The following is a 14382-nucleotide window of genomic DNA, read 5'->3' on the forward strand; positions in this document are numbered from 1 at the left end:
AAGAGCTCACTTCCCAATCCTTTACACGTCTGAAGAAGATTTGCACTGGACGTGAAACATTAACATTGTTTCTCTGTCTCTGCAGATGTTGCCAGACTCCTGAGTCCCTTCAAAAATGAAAAGTTACAGAATACATTTTCGATATAGCAAAGATCATTGGATACAGGAAATCTGAAACAAAAACAAAAATTGTTGGACTTCCTGGGTGCTTTGAGGAACAGTCACAGAACCCAAAAGATTAACTCTGCTTTCACTCCACAGGTGCTGCCAGACTTGTCACTGTCTTCAGCAATTTCTGTTTTTGAACAAGTTTCAAACATGTGTGTCAAAGCTGCTCACACCCCTGTCCAACATGGAGAGCCATACACCGGGAAGTGAATGATAACGCAAGGTATACAAATTCATTTGTTCTGAAACTACATAAGGCTGTCATCACTGACACTACAGAGCTCTTAATCATGGTCATGGAGAGAAACAGGGAAACACAGTCGCTTTAAACAAAAGATGGCATTACCGGAGGTGAAAACGTTAAATGCTTTTGAGGAATGCGACAAATTGGAGGCAAGGCATCCTGAAGATACCCAAACAGGATGAGAATTTTTTAAAAAGGAAGCATTCCCACATCAGAAACCTGGATAGGGCACTGTGTACAGGGGAGAAGGGTGACCGGGTCCCCGTGCGAATGAGCAAAGGCAGCAGAATTGTATTGCAGATATTGCAGCTCAATCTGGGCATTCATGTGATGCTGCACACCATAGCAGCTGTAGTAGCAGCAGCAGCAGCAGCAGCAGAATTATATTCAACCACAATATAATCTCTCAGTCTACCATTACCATGAAGCCGATCTCCACTTCAGTGTTGAATATGGGTGAACATGCCACGGTCAGGACCGTGTGTACCTAAACCTGATGACAACCCATTCAAGCTACCGCACTTACTGCTTACATTAACAAACAGCAGAACTAGTATCTGATAGAGAGGGAGCAATGACCCCAAGGCTGTGACCATTTCTTTTAAAACCAGCTGTGAATTACTGCTGGCTTGTCTCCTTTTACTGTTACCAGTTAGAAAAATCCTTGTTCCTTTTGTTAGACACGGTTCAGGAACTTCCCTCCTATTACCATTTTGTTTACATCATTGAAATATTTACTGTCCCTTCCCCTGTGAGGAAAGATGTAAAACATGGGTGTAAATTATCTGTCTGCTCCCTGCAGCCAATTCTTCAGTCACACCCTCCAATTATCCTCAATATACTTTCCTGACTTAATTTCTACCTAAGGTCACACACTCATCTTGAACTTTTTTTATATGCTCGGAAAAGCTCATGCTGCTTGTTTTTGTATTTCTTGCCAATTTACTACATCATGTCTTTTCTCCCCTTTTCCTCGCTTTCTAGATTCATATAGTCATATCGTGCACAAACAGACCCTTTGGTCCAGCTTGTCCATGCTGACCAGGTTTTCCAAACTAAACTAGTCCCATCTGATTGCATTTTGTCCATATGCCTCTAAACTTTTCCCATTCATATGTTTGTCCTCATGAGTTTTAAATGTTGTAGCTGTACTTGCATCTCCCACTCTTCCTCTGACAGCTCATTCCATATACACACATCACCCTCTATGTGAAAACATTGACCCTTCGTCCATTTCAAATCTTCCCCTTTTCACCTTAAACCTATGCCTTCTATGATTGAACTCCCCCATCCCATGGAAAAGACCTTGGCTGGTCACTCTATTCATACATCTCATGAGTTTATAAACTTCTACTATGTCATCCCTCAACCTCTGACACGCTATCTGACACTAACTTTACGAACAAGCATTTAAAGATAAGCACTGCAAATATGAAATAGTATTCAAATGACAGGTAAATAGCATTCACCCCAAGCTTCATACTGTGATTTGTTTTTTCTCCATGTTATAATATTAAGGCAGCAGGAAACTGTTACGAGTACCAATAAGAGGTCAAACACCTGAATTGCTTTGCCCAAATGGGGTGATGATCTCGACAGTGAAAGCGCATCACTGGCCTGAACCATGTAAGAAGGGGAATTCTTATACCACACGGTCAGCGTGCAGTTGCCTTTAGCAGATTGAGATGAAGTCAGAGTATACCTTTTGCAATTTGGATCACAGTGTGAATTCAGTGCAAAGGGAGAGAGGTGTTTTCAATAAGGTTTACTCAAAGAAGGAAACTTTCCGAGTGAGATGTGTGGGAGGTGTAAAACCGCATGAATGGAGAGGCCGAGCCACACTGAGACCAAAGGCAAAGTGGCAGCACTAAACGCAGCTTGATGCTATTGCAGAGTAGGTAGTCTTGATCAAAGAGTTTCAGGTGAAGTGGGGAGGGACCATAATGTAAGAGACTGTACTCTGTAACTTGTGAGGGAAAACCTGGAATCACGAAGGGGACACGAGCAGGGAAGAGGATGGAGCAGCAATGGCACCAGTTTCTGGGGGGAATTCAGGAAGCACAGCTGAAATTCATGCCTAGCATCTGCTTCTGGTCCCTGAAATAAATATCCTAAATCTGGCTCTCCACTAATGCTCATCAATTGTATCCTTGAGAGCCTTTGTCAACCATGGGTGCTTCGTCTTCTTATCGAGTTCTTCTTTTGAACAGAAACGAAAATTACTGAACGGTTTGGGATATCTGTTTGAATGTCTGCTCACGTATACTCACTGGCCTTCCTCTGGGTCTATTTTCACATTCCGCTTCAGACCAGATGTGAGGCAGAAATCCTCAAATTAGATGCCTGGTTCTTTTCAATCATTCAGGGGGAACTTCTGCATATGGCTGAACAAAAGATCAGCGGAGGCTGACTCCAGTCTCCAAGTTTCTGCATCTCTGTTGTTTCTGTTTGACGATGCCACCTTCGTGTGAGCTGCGTCTAACGTGACCTCCTTTTCCATCAAACCAGAAATCCCCGAACTCTTGTGGACAGGGCCTTCAGCTATGACTATCCTATCTCCCACAGTGTTGCCCTCAATTCGTCCCCTCCATCCCAGAACAATGATAGATTCCTCCTTGTCCACACTTCCTCCTGCACTAAAATCCACATTCACATATTCATCTTACGCCATTTCCACCATCTCCAGCAGGACAGCATCATCAAATACATCTTCCCCTCCCGCCCACTGTCAGTATTTCACAGCGACCGTTCCCTCTGTATCACCGTCCATCACCCTGAACGTTTCCCCACTCCCCAATCACACCATCCCATGCAATTACAGAAGCTGCAACACTTGTCCATTCACATCTTCCCTCCTCACTGTGCAAGGCCCCAAACATCGCTTCCAGGTGAAACAGCATTTCACTTGTAAACTTTCAATCTGATCTCCTGTCATTGCTGCTCATAATGCAGTCTCTTTATATTGGCGAGACCAAAGAGAGATTGTTTTGAGGAACACACCCACTCTGTCTGTAGAAATAACCCTGATCTTCTCATTGCTTCCAATTTCAATAACTTACCTTGCTCTCATACTAACATTTCAGCCCTGGGCTGCTGCAATGTTCCAAGGCAGCACAACCCAAGCTCGAGTAACAACTCACTTTACACTTTCGTACGTTACAGCCTTTAGGAGTTAATGTACAATTTCATAACTTCACAGTCTGACCCCATTATAACTGTTCTCCAGTTTCCGTACAATCTCCCTCCTGGCCTCCCGATGATCTTGTGTGGTTGCATCTTCTTTATCTTTCACTCAATCGAGAGAACCCCTTTTCCCCATTCACATCTTAATTTAAAGCTATTTAACATGATCTTGTTCACCACTACTAAAAGTATGTTTATCTTTTGCCACACCCTCTTTTACCCGTCAACCCACTCCCCAGATCTGTCAAGGGATTATAAAACTCATTTTCCAATCCTTTTCAGTTCTGAAGAAGTGTCATACTGGACTTGAAACGCTAACTCTGTTTCTCCGTCTCTGCAGATGATGCCAGACTGTTGAGTTTCTCTAGAAATGAATAGGCTCAGAACAAGTTTTCAATTAAACAAATAACTATGGATACTGGAAATGAAAATCCAAAATTGCTGGAGAAAATGGGAGCTTTGTAGAAGGGTCACTGGTCCTGAAAGATTAACTCTGTTTTTACTCCACAAGATGCTGCCAGAACTGCTGAGTTTCGTCAGCAATTTCTATTTTTGAACAAGTTCCATAGACGTGTGTTAAAGCTGCTCAAACGCTCTGTCTCACACGGAATGCACTGGGAAGTGACCGATAATGCAAGGTTTACAAATTCCTTGATCCGAAACTGCATAAGGCTGGCATCACTGACACTGCAGAACTCTTAATCATGCTCAGCTAGAGAAACAGAGGGGAACACATTCACATCAAACACAGAAGATGGCATTGGGGGAATGGAAAAGATTCAGATGCATATGTTAAGGGGTTTAAGTAAAGTAACAAATTGGAGGCGCGACACCAGAGAGAGACCTTCAGCAGAATCCGAATAGGACAATGGAAGTGTTATCACATCAGAAACCAGGTTAAGACACTGAATACAGAGATGATGGGTGAATGGGTCTTGGTGTGAACTGGGGGATAGTCAGTTGAATTGAATTGAACACATTGGAGCTCAAAGTGGGGCATTCATGTGGTGCGGTAGAATACAGCAGCAGCAGAATTGTATTCGACTACAATCTGTAACATTTTCCCCAGGATAATCCCTCAGCCTACCATTACCATCAAGCTGATCTATGGTTCAGCGGCGAGTATAGGTGAACATGATAGGGTCGGAACCATTGCACCTGAACCTGATGACAACCCATTAGTCGATCTGATTCACTGCACGTGACATGAAGAAACAGCTGAACACAGTAGATACGACAAAGGCCCTGACCCCATTCCTGCAATAGGACTGAAGACTTGTGCTGCACAACAAGCCGTGTCCCTGGGGAAGCTGTTTCATTCCAGCACCAACTCTGATATCTCCCTGACAATGTGGAAAATTACTCAGCGATGTCCAGTCCCATATCAAGAGAATAACTACAGTCTGACCATTTACCACGCCCTGAGTCCCATCGCGATAGTCACATTGGTGGGAGTTCTATTTGACAGAGCTGTGAAGCAGCACAGAAATAACCTGCTCAGTGTGGTTTCAGATAGGTCCCCATGTGGAGATGGTGCTGTTGTGGAAATATCACTGGATTACTAATCCAGACCAGGCTAATACTCTGGCAGCCGGTGGAAGTTATAATTAATAAAATATCGAGATGTAAAACCTGGAGTCATTAATAGTGACCTTGAAGCCAATGTCGATTGTAAATACCAATTTCCTTCCTCAATGTACTTTCAGGAATTGAATCTCGGGTGCTTTTCTGGTCTGCCCTAAAAGTGACTCCAGACACACAGATATGTGAAAAACTCTTCAATGGTCTCGGAAACGGCCAAGCAAATCAGTCTACTGTATCAAACTGCTCCGAGGTCTTAAAGAATAAAACTGTACAGACCACCCCGCACCAGCCTCAGTATTGGAACAGGAAACACTATCCTATTGACCCTGCAGAGACCTCCTTCCTAACATCTGAGAGCTGGTTGCAACATTTACAGAGCTTTCCCACAGATTGCACATAAACATCGGGAAAAGAGTAGGTCATTCAACACACTGAGCATCCTCCATTCTAGTTCATGGTGAAAATCTCCTCAATTCAGTTTTCCCCACACAGTGTTCATATCCTTTAATATGTTTAAACATCGGAACACATAAAATAGGAACTACTGTATTCCCTTTGGTCCATAAATTTTGATCCTCCATTCAATATGCAGGCAGTTATCCAATAAGGTGTATTTATTAAACGCAATTTCGCTGCAACACAATTAGTGAATTGAGCCCCTTTCTTTACTAAGCGAGTTCCCGTTCACTGTTATGTGAATCCGTCTCTGGCATCAGCTGAACAGCAAATCCCAGCCTCAGGATCCCTCTGTCAGCCAAATGCACCCTCAGTGTGTTCAGATAAAGCAGGAATGTCATCCGCTCTGCAAGCCTTGAAACTGAGCCTGAATGTGGGATTTGTAGTCTACATTTAGAGGGAACTTTATTTCAAACCGGGAGGGGAATATCTTGGAGAGAACTGGAATTCCGTATTCGCATCACGTGGTCAGTCAGCCCGTGCGATTTCTGGTGAAGATCTTGGTGAAAGGTACAGTGCTGTAGCCAGTGACTGTAGTGTTAAAATGTGGCATTTACTGCACTAACTCATTACAATATACAGTTTAAAGATTTATGTAGCCTGTGCTATTGTTTGCGTTAGGCTTTTATTTTTGTTTTGATTTTTACTGGTAATTTTGAGGGTTCGCACCAAAGCCTCTTTTTCCCATTGGCCCCATTATTTATATTGCACCGTTTTCTGTAATACGGTGTTCCACAGGAATACAGCTGCCTCATTATTGAATAACTGTCTGTAATTATTGCTGATTCTATATCTCCACACCAAACTCCTGCACTCTCCCCATCCCTTCTGTGCCTTGAAATCCTTATTTATATGCATTACCTTAGCTTTCTCAGCCTGATCAGGGAAATAATTCCCCAAGTTCAATAGTCTCTGAGTGCAGACATTTAGTCTCATCTCAACTCACTTTGGCCTGTCTGTACCCAACACAGTGAGCCCGTGTTTTGGACATCCCACCCAGGGGAATTATCATCCCTGCTTCCAATCTGTTTCGCCATGTCAGAGTTTTATATAGTTCACCCATTTTCCTAAACCTCATGGAATACAGGCACAGTCGCCCCAAACACTGTTCCCACAACAAGCCTGTCATCCCAGAGACCAGTCTGGTCATCCTTCGCTGCTCTCCCTTTATTAGGTATGGAGACCAAAACTGCACACAATACTGCACAATGTTCAAGATGGGGTCTCACCAAGGGCCTGTACAGCTTCAGTAAGGCGCTCTTACTCCTGGACTCAAATCATCCTGAAATGAAGGTCAGCACACCATTCATTTTCAACAAAATTGTGTATTCCCGTGACAGCTGAGCCTGCTCTAACCTGAGTGGGAACCTTACAACAAGCTGGTAAAGTGTGGCTGCTGCTGTACAGGGTCTTAGTGAGATCACTTCTGGAGTAATGTGCACAGATTTAATCTCCTCACTAAGAAAGGGTGTTGGTATTAACTCAGATATTATTCCCTCAACTGATTCCTGCAATGAAGGTGTTAATCATAGATTCCCTACAGTGTGAAAGCAGACCATTTGACCCATCGACTCCACGCTGATCCTCTGAAGGCCATCCCATACAAACCCCACTCTCCAACCCCGTTCCCAACCCAATCTCTGCAACCCAGCATTTCCCATGACTAATGCACCGAACTGGCACATTTTGGGACTGTGGGAGGAAACTGCAGTACAGGACAGACACCCTTGCATGTACAGGGAAAATGCGCAAACTCCACACAAACAGTGGCCCGAGACTGAAATTGAACCCAGATCTCTGGTGCTGGTAGGCAGCAGTGCTAACCACTGAGCTACCCACTGTGGGCAACGCAACCTGCCTGCACAATTCAACACTCGAAATGTGGCATAACAGCAGGGAGATTCCGTAAGTCCCCAAACTTGTCATTGTGCAACAGGATAAGGACAATGGTATCTTAAGCGGCTTGGTCAGGAAAAGGCGCAGGACATGCAAGACATTGAAGCTATACTGTAGGAACACCAGGAGGACATTCAGCCCATCGTGTGTGTAAAACAGGAACAGAATGAGTCCAATCAGCCACCCATGCCTCTTACACAGCAATTGGAGCTGATCTTTCACAGCCTCTTGCCTATTTCACAGGAATTGAAACGGACTGTCGAGGTTATGGAAAAGGAAGAGCTTAGAATAACCAACTTCAATCGGGAATGAAAAGTTATGAGCAAACGATTGAAGATAAATTGTTCCAATCTGTTATTAAGGAATTAACAACAGGAGACTTTGAAAGTCAAACCACAACCCATCAAAGTCGACATGATTGTATTAAGGATAAATCATGTTTGAATGATTTTCATAACTTGTTTTAATTAAAGCGTGTGACAAACAAGTTGAATAACGGGGATCTGAAAGATGTACTATATCTGGACTTCAAGAAGGCAATGCTTGTCGAAAGATTAATATGCAAGACAAGAAGACACGGGGTTAGGACAATTTATTTGCTTGGAGAAAAAATTGGCTAACCAATAAAAAACCATGAGATGGAGGTGTTAGCTTTGGACTGGGTTGAGTAAGGTCAATAATCATATGGCACCAGGTTATAGTCTGACGGGTTAATTTGAAAACACAAACTTTCATTGTCCTGCTCCTTCGTCAGGTGTTAGAGAGAAAAGACCTTAGGCACAAAATTTATAAGGAAAAGATGAAAGGCTTGTACAACACATGCACATGAATTGATTACATCTAAGATGGCTGCTAAATCTTTAATCGGTTAGAATGGAGATGCAGATTTTGATTGATGAAGATGCATATCCAGAGTTCCTTTCAAGTCCTGCCTGGAGATACCTTCAGGTATTATCGATGTAAAGGAGGTGACCCCTCCAGTCAGACATCGTATTTTAGGCATGTGGTCTTGTTTGGAGTCTGTATATGTCTTCACCTGGAGTCAGACTAGGTTTATTTCCAAAGTAGGAGTTTACAAAATATCGTATTGACTGACTGTCTACAAATTGTTTTTTTTTGAGAAAATATAATGCATCTGGAAATACAAACCGGCAAATGAAAACTCATCTTACATATTAGATGTTTTTGTGTGTGTGTTTGCGCGCACGTGCGTGTGTGTGATTGAAAACAAGGTGGAATGTCTGTGGGAGGGAGCGAGAGTGTGTGTGTTTGTGAGAGAGTGAGGGGGAGTATGTGTGTCTTTGGGAGGGAGAGAGAGGGTATGCGTGCGTGTGAGAGAGGGGAGAGTGTGTGTGCATGTGAGAGAGGGGGAATGTGTTTGTGTGCGAGAAGTCGATGGTGAATTTGCATGGGTGTATTTAAAGGGTTGAGGGAAAAGATGTGTGTCTCCTCGTTAAAACACAGGCAGGTTTGGCAGATCCCTTTCCCCACAAACACTCTGTGGCTTCAGAGCTCTCCCTCTCTGCAGCCTCTGCTCCATTTGTTGTTCATGTTGCGTACCCAGATGCTGCAACTACAGTCCCCATGCTCCATCCAGAGTTGGTTCACTAAATCCTCAGGTCTCCCTGAATGTCTAAGGCAGCTCACAGCACAACCTCCAGTAAACCACCTCCATCACCTCCACTAACCTTTCCATGACAGGAGGCAGTCAGACGCCCCTCAGCTCCTATTCCTTGACAATAATACTCGAGGGGTTTCCTCATGTTATGGTCTACACAATCAACTGAGAGGGACAAACACAGGCCTTCAGAGGTCAGGCACAGACCAAGTTTCAAAGACGTGTCTTAAAGCTGCTGGAACCCCCTTTCCAACTTGGAGCAACAGCCTGCCACATACCATTGCATTGTTTCTGAGCTTCACAATGCCAGCACTCGATACACTCGGGAGTGAAAAAAACAACACCAGGGAAAGGTACAGGAAAAACAAACAATTAATTAACTGATAACATGTTTAGAAAATATGGATAAGGAGACGAGGGAGTGGGAGTAACTGGAGAAGTGAGACAATGGTGGGTCCAATCACAAGAATTGGAGCATTCAATAAAATTATTGCCAGATCAGTTGAAATGGTTAGTTACATCAAATTGTGAATCTGCCTCACAGAACCATCCAAGACACCATAAACTGGGACAAGGGACTAGCCAGAATGGAGAGCTGTGCAGACCATGCTAGCGGACTACTCTATAAACTGGACTACTTGGACATGGGGACCATTGCAAACCTTTGCCAGTATATTGCTACTATACTTGCACTACAGAAATGCCTTGCACGGGAAGATCTGTAACCCATGTAGTAAGTGACAGTAAATAGACTCCCACAAATGTATGTCTCTGCACCTCCACTGCTGAAATATGAGATAAGAGATTGTGAGTGTGTGTGTCTGTGTGTGTTGGTGGCAGTAGATATGAAAATTATTATTTGAGAGAGAATAGACATAGAGGAAATCAATTTAAATGTGAACAACTGACAGGGTTTTGTGTCATTAACCGAGGGAGACGGAAGACCGTGTTATTGACAGAGGTGACGACGTGCTTGCGAATATTAAAGTAAAGACATTGCCAGACCCAACAACAATATAAAGCAATCCGTACAGGAATGATGGGATTTTGGTTGGATTTAGATACAAGCCATGGAATACCGACTCAGATTTGGTTAAGCAGCAGCAGATTATTGGCTTTATTAAGACTGTCTTTCTTAGCTGAAAGTTCAAACAGCAGATGAGATGAACCAGTGAAGTATATTCTGCAGTTGTCAATAGTTAAAATTAGGAATGGTCAGGATATGTTGTCAGTAATCAGTTTGTGGCCAAAGGGATCACTGCACTTGTGACTCGTCTGTTTCAGCCTCAGTTATTGGTCAGGGATGAGATGTAGTCAGAGGAAGGAAATGGAGTTTGCATCCAGAACAGAAGACAGTGACCTCCAAGCTCTCAATATTTAAATAGCAAGGGCAGTGATGCAATGCATCCTGGTTCATACCTGAAAGTGAGTAGGTCAACCAACAAGGCACAGTGCCAGAACTAAAGAAGACGAGAAAAAATGAACAAGTTCACTGTTGTTGTTGTGGTTTGGAGTGTGAATACTTACAGAGTAGTGTAAATGAAAATAACAGGAATACAGTCGCACATGGTTAATGCAAATAATATATCGACAGTGAAACTGACCAGGGACACCAACAATAGCCAGGATAGGATAATAAAAACATTGAATAATGTAAAGTACATATTTGATCCGTAATGATAACGGCCACCAAGAATATGTAGAAAAAATCCAAACATAATAGGATAAACCCCTGTCCATTGTTGTAACATTCCAGTCTATTGTTCTCAGATTCTGATCCACTGTTGGAACTATCCAGTCTAATGTTCTCAGTTTCTGATCTTTCCCTCTCTCTGGAGCAGCCGATCCCTGTTAGTACTATCGGTGATGCTCCCGCCCATACCATGGGATAACATATTGAATCGAGACCTTTCATCATTAAAAGATGGAAACTCTCCACTGGGATAATTAGAATCCATGGAGACTGACAATAATCACAGTCACCAAACAAACAGGTTCAGTTAACCAGTTCCTTACATCATTTTACATAACACAATAAAAGGGCACATTACTAGGTTTGGATGGAATGAATGAAAGTTGCTGAGGGATAGATCATAAATCTCTCAATCTTTTTAATCTGTCTTCCCTATATATGGGAGTATTGTCGGAACACTACACTGTTGTATATGATTCACCCTGTTTATAAAAGGAGACAGGAATAAAATAACAGACGAGCTGCATAAAATATTTGGTGGAGACGATTCTAGATACCTTTGTGGAATGCTGCTCCAAGTTTGAAATTCCCTGTTATCAAGTCCTTTCTTAACCTTGTGACATCATTCAGAGCATTGAAACTGCTGCTCAGGAACAGGGAGAAACAGGAGGTAGTCACTCAACTGCTCGAGACTGGGACACAGGAACATGAGGCAGTCATTCAACTGCTCGATACTGGGATAGAGGAACAGGGGGCAGTCATTCAACTGCTCGATACTGGGATACAGGCAAATCTGGAGGCTAGTGAGGCCCATATTTCTGTTCCCCAGAAACAGGAGGAGATGACTCACTACCCACCTCTGTGAGACACTGGGAGAGAAGAGGAATTGGCTTGGTACCAACGGAAACATCTGAATAAGTTGCATGAACGAGCCATTCAATCCTGCTCCAACATTCGTGAAAACCATGGCTGATATGAATGTAATTCCCTCATTCCATTTTACTGAGATTCCCCTCTCTGCAGCCTCTGCTCCATTTGTTAGTCATGTTGCAGATCCAGATACTGTAACTACAGTCACCATGTTTCATCCAGAGTTGGATCACCAAAGCGTCTCGTCTTCCTGAATTTCCACAGCAGCTTAAAACACAGCCTCTAGGAAACCATCCCCAGCATTTCCACGAATGTACAAAAACTAGAGTTAAGTCAAATGTCAGTCAAAGGCAAATGATCAGCCTGGTCTGAGTTGTGAGGATTCCTCATGGTACTGAGCACATGAGCAACAGAGAGAGATTAACACAGGCGTTTAATGAATAGGCACAGAGCAAGTTACAAAGGTGTGCTTCGAAACTGTTAAAACCCCATTATCCAACATGGAGCACAGGGCAGGACACTGGCAAGTCAAAGAAAACGCGCATTGCTTTTTTGAACACTGTTTCTAAGCTTCTTAGTGTTGGAAGCTGATGCTCTTGGGTGAGCAACATTCAAGGGCAGGAAAAGATATAGGACAGTTATTCACATTGAAACTGGACAATTAAAACGAGATGGCGGGGAAGCAGTTTAAACATCAACAAATGGGAGGGATTTGGGAAATAGACAGAGGGAGAGAGCTCTGAGTCAGTGTTATGGAAGGATGTTTGCAGGTTTTAGAATGCTGAAATGAAGACATTTCGATCATATCTAGCAACATAGGTTAGCATGTCCGGGAATGATGAATTAATATGATACTGGTGCAAGGTCAGATAGAGTCAGAGTCTCGGAGATGTACAGCATGGAATAAGACGCTTCAGTCTAACTCGTCCATGCTGATGGGATATCCCAAATTAAACTAGTCACATTTGGCCAATGTCGATGTCAACCCTTCCTCTTCATGTACCCATCCCAATATCATTTAGACGTTATAATTGTAAAAACCTCCACCACCTCCTCTGGCAGCTCATTCCACACATGCACCACTCTCTGTGGGAAAAAGTTGCTCCTGAGGTCATTTTCAAATCTTTTCCCTTTCATCGGAAATCCATGCCCTCTAGTTTTGGGGAAAAAGACCTTGGCTATGCACACTATATATGCTCCTCACGCTACAGGAATAAAATAACCCAATCATCCCAGTTTGTGAGATACCAATCGACTCGCACTCTCACTATAGCTCCAATCCTGGCAACATCCTTGTAAATCTTTACTGACTCCCTTCAAGTTTCACAATATATTTCCAAAAGGAAGGAGACCAGAATTGAATGCAGTACACCAAAATTGGCCAAAGTAACGTGCTGTACAGCAGCAACATGACCACCTAATTCATATAGTCAAAGCACTGCCTAATAGAGGCAAGCATACCAAATGCCTCCTTCACTATCCTACCTAACTGCGACTCTACTTTAAAGAAACTATGAACCTGCATTCCAAGGTCTCTTTGTTTAGCAACACTCCCCAGGACGTTAGCATGAAGTGTACATGCCCTGCCCTAATTTACATTTCCAAAATGCAGCACCTCCCATTTGTCTAGATTAAAAACCACCTGCCAATTGTCAGCCCATCTGCCCATCTGATCAAGATTCCATTGTACTCTGAGGTAAACCTTCTTTGCTGTCCACTACACCGTCATTTTTGGTTTCATCTGCAAACCTAGCAACTATTGCTGCAATGATCACATCCAAATGATTTATGTGAATAGTGAAAAGCAGTGGAGCCAGCACTAACCCTTGTAGCACACCAATGGTAACAACCCTCCTTTTCGAAAAACAATCCTTCACCACCACCTTCTGTCTCCTGACTTCGGGCTAATTCTGTATACCTATGGCTAGTTCTCCCTGTATTCCATATGAACTAAACTTGTCAACAAATCTACCATTCAGAATGTTGGCAAATGCCTTACTGAAGTCCATACCAACAATATACACCTCTGCCGCAATGAATCCTCTTAGTCACTTTTTCAAACATATTCAGTCAATTTAGTGAGACTCAACTTTCCATGCTTCGATCCATGTGGCCTATCACTTATCAGTCCTTGCTTTTCAAAATCCATGCAAACCTTGTGCCTCATAATCCTTATCAACAGCTTGCCCTCCACTGAAGTCTGGCTCACTAGCTTTTCCTTACCATCCTTCTTAAATGTTGTCAATAATCGCACCAAATTCGCAAGCTTCCTATCTTCCGGTACCTCATCTGTGACAATTGACGATACAAATATCTCAGCAAGGGGCCCAATAATCACTTCACTCGCTTCCCACAGAGTTCTCGGGTACATCTGATCAGGTCCTGAAGATTTTCCCACCTTTACGGGTTTACGAACTCCAGCATCTCCTTCGCTGTAATACCGGCACTTTTCAACATGTCACGGTTTATTTCCAAAGTTCTTTAGCTTGCATATCCTTCTGCACAGCAAATACTGACGCACGATGCTTGTTTAGTATCGCCTCCATCTCCTGTGGTTTTGCACATCGGCAACCTTGCTGATCTTTAAGTGGCCCAAAACCCTCCTGAGTTATCCTTTTGTCCTTAATGCATGTGTCGAGCCCCTTTGGATTCTCCTTAACCCCATTTCCC

This window comes from Chiloscyllium plagiosum, unplaced genomic scaffold (genome assembly GCF_037043375.1).
Source record: "Chiloscyllium plagiosum isolate Xiang-an unplaced genomic scaffold, Cpla_swu_hap1 HiC_scaffold_40, whole genome shotgun sequence".
Classification (NCBI taxonomy): Eukaryota; Metazoa; Chordata; class Chondrichthyes; order Orectolobiformes; family Hemiscylliidae; genus Chiloscyllium; species Chiloscyllium plagiosum.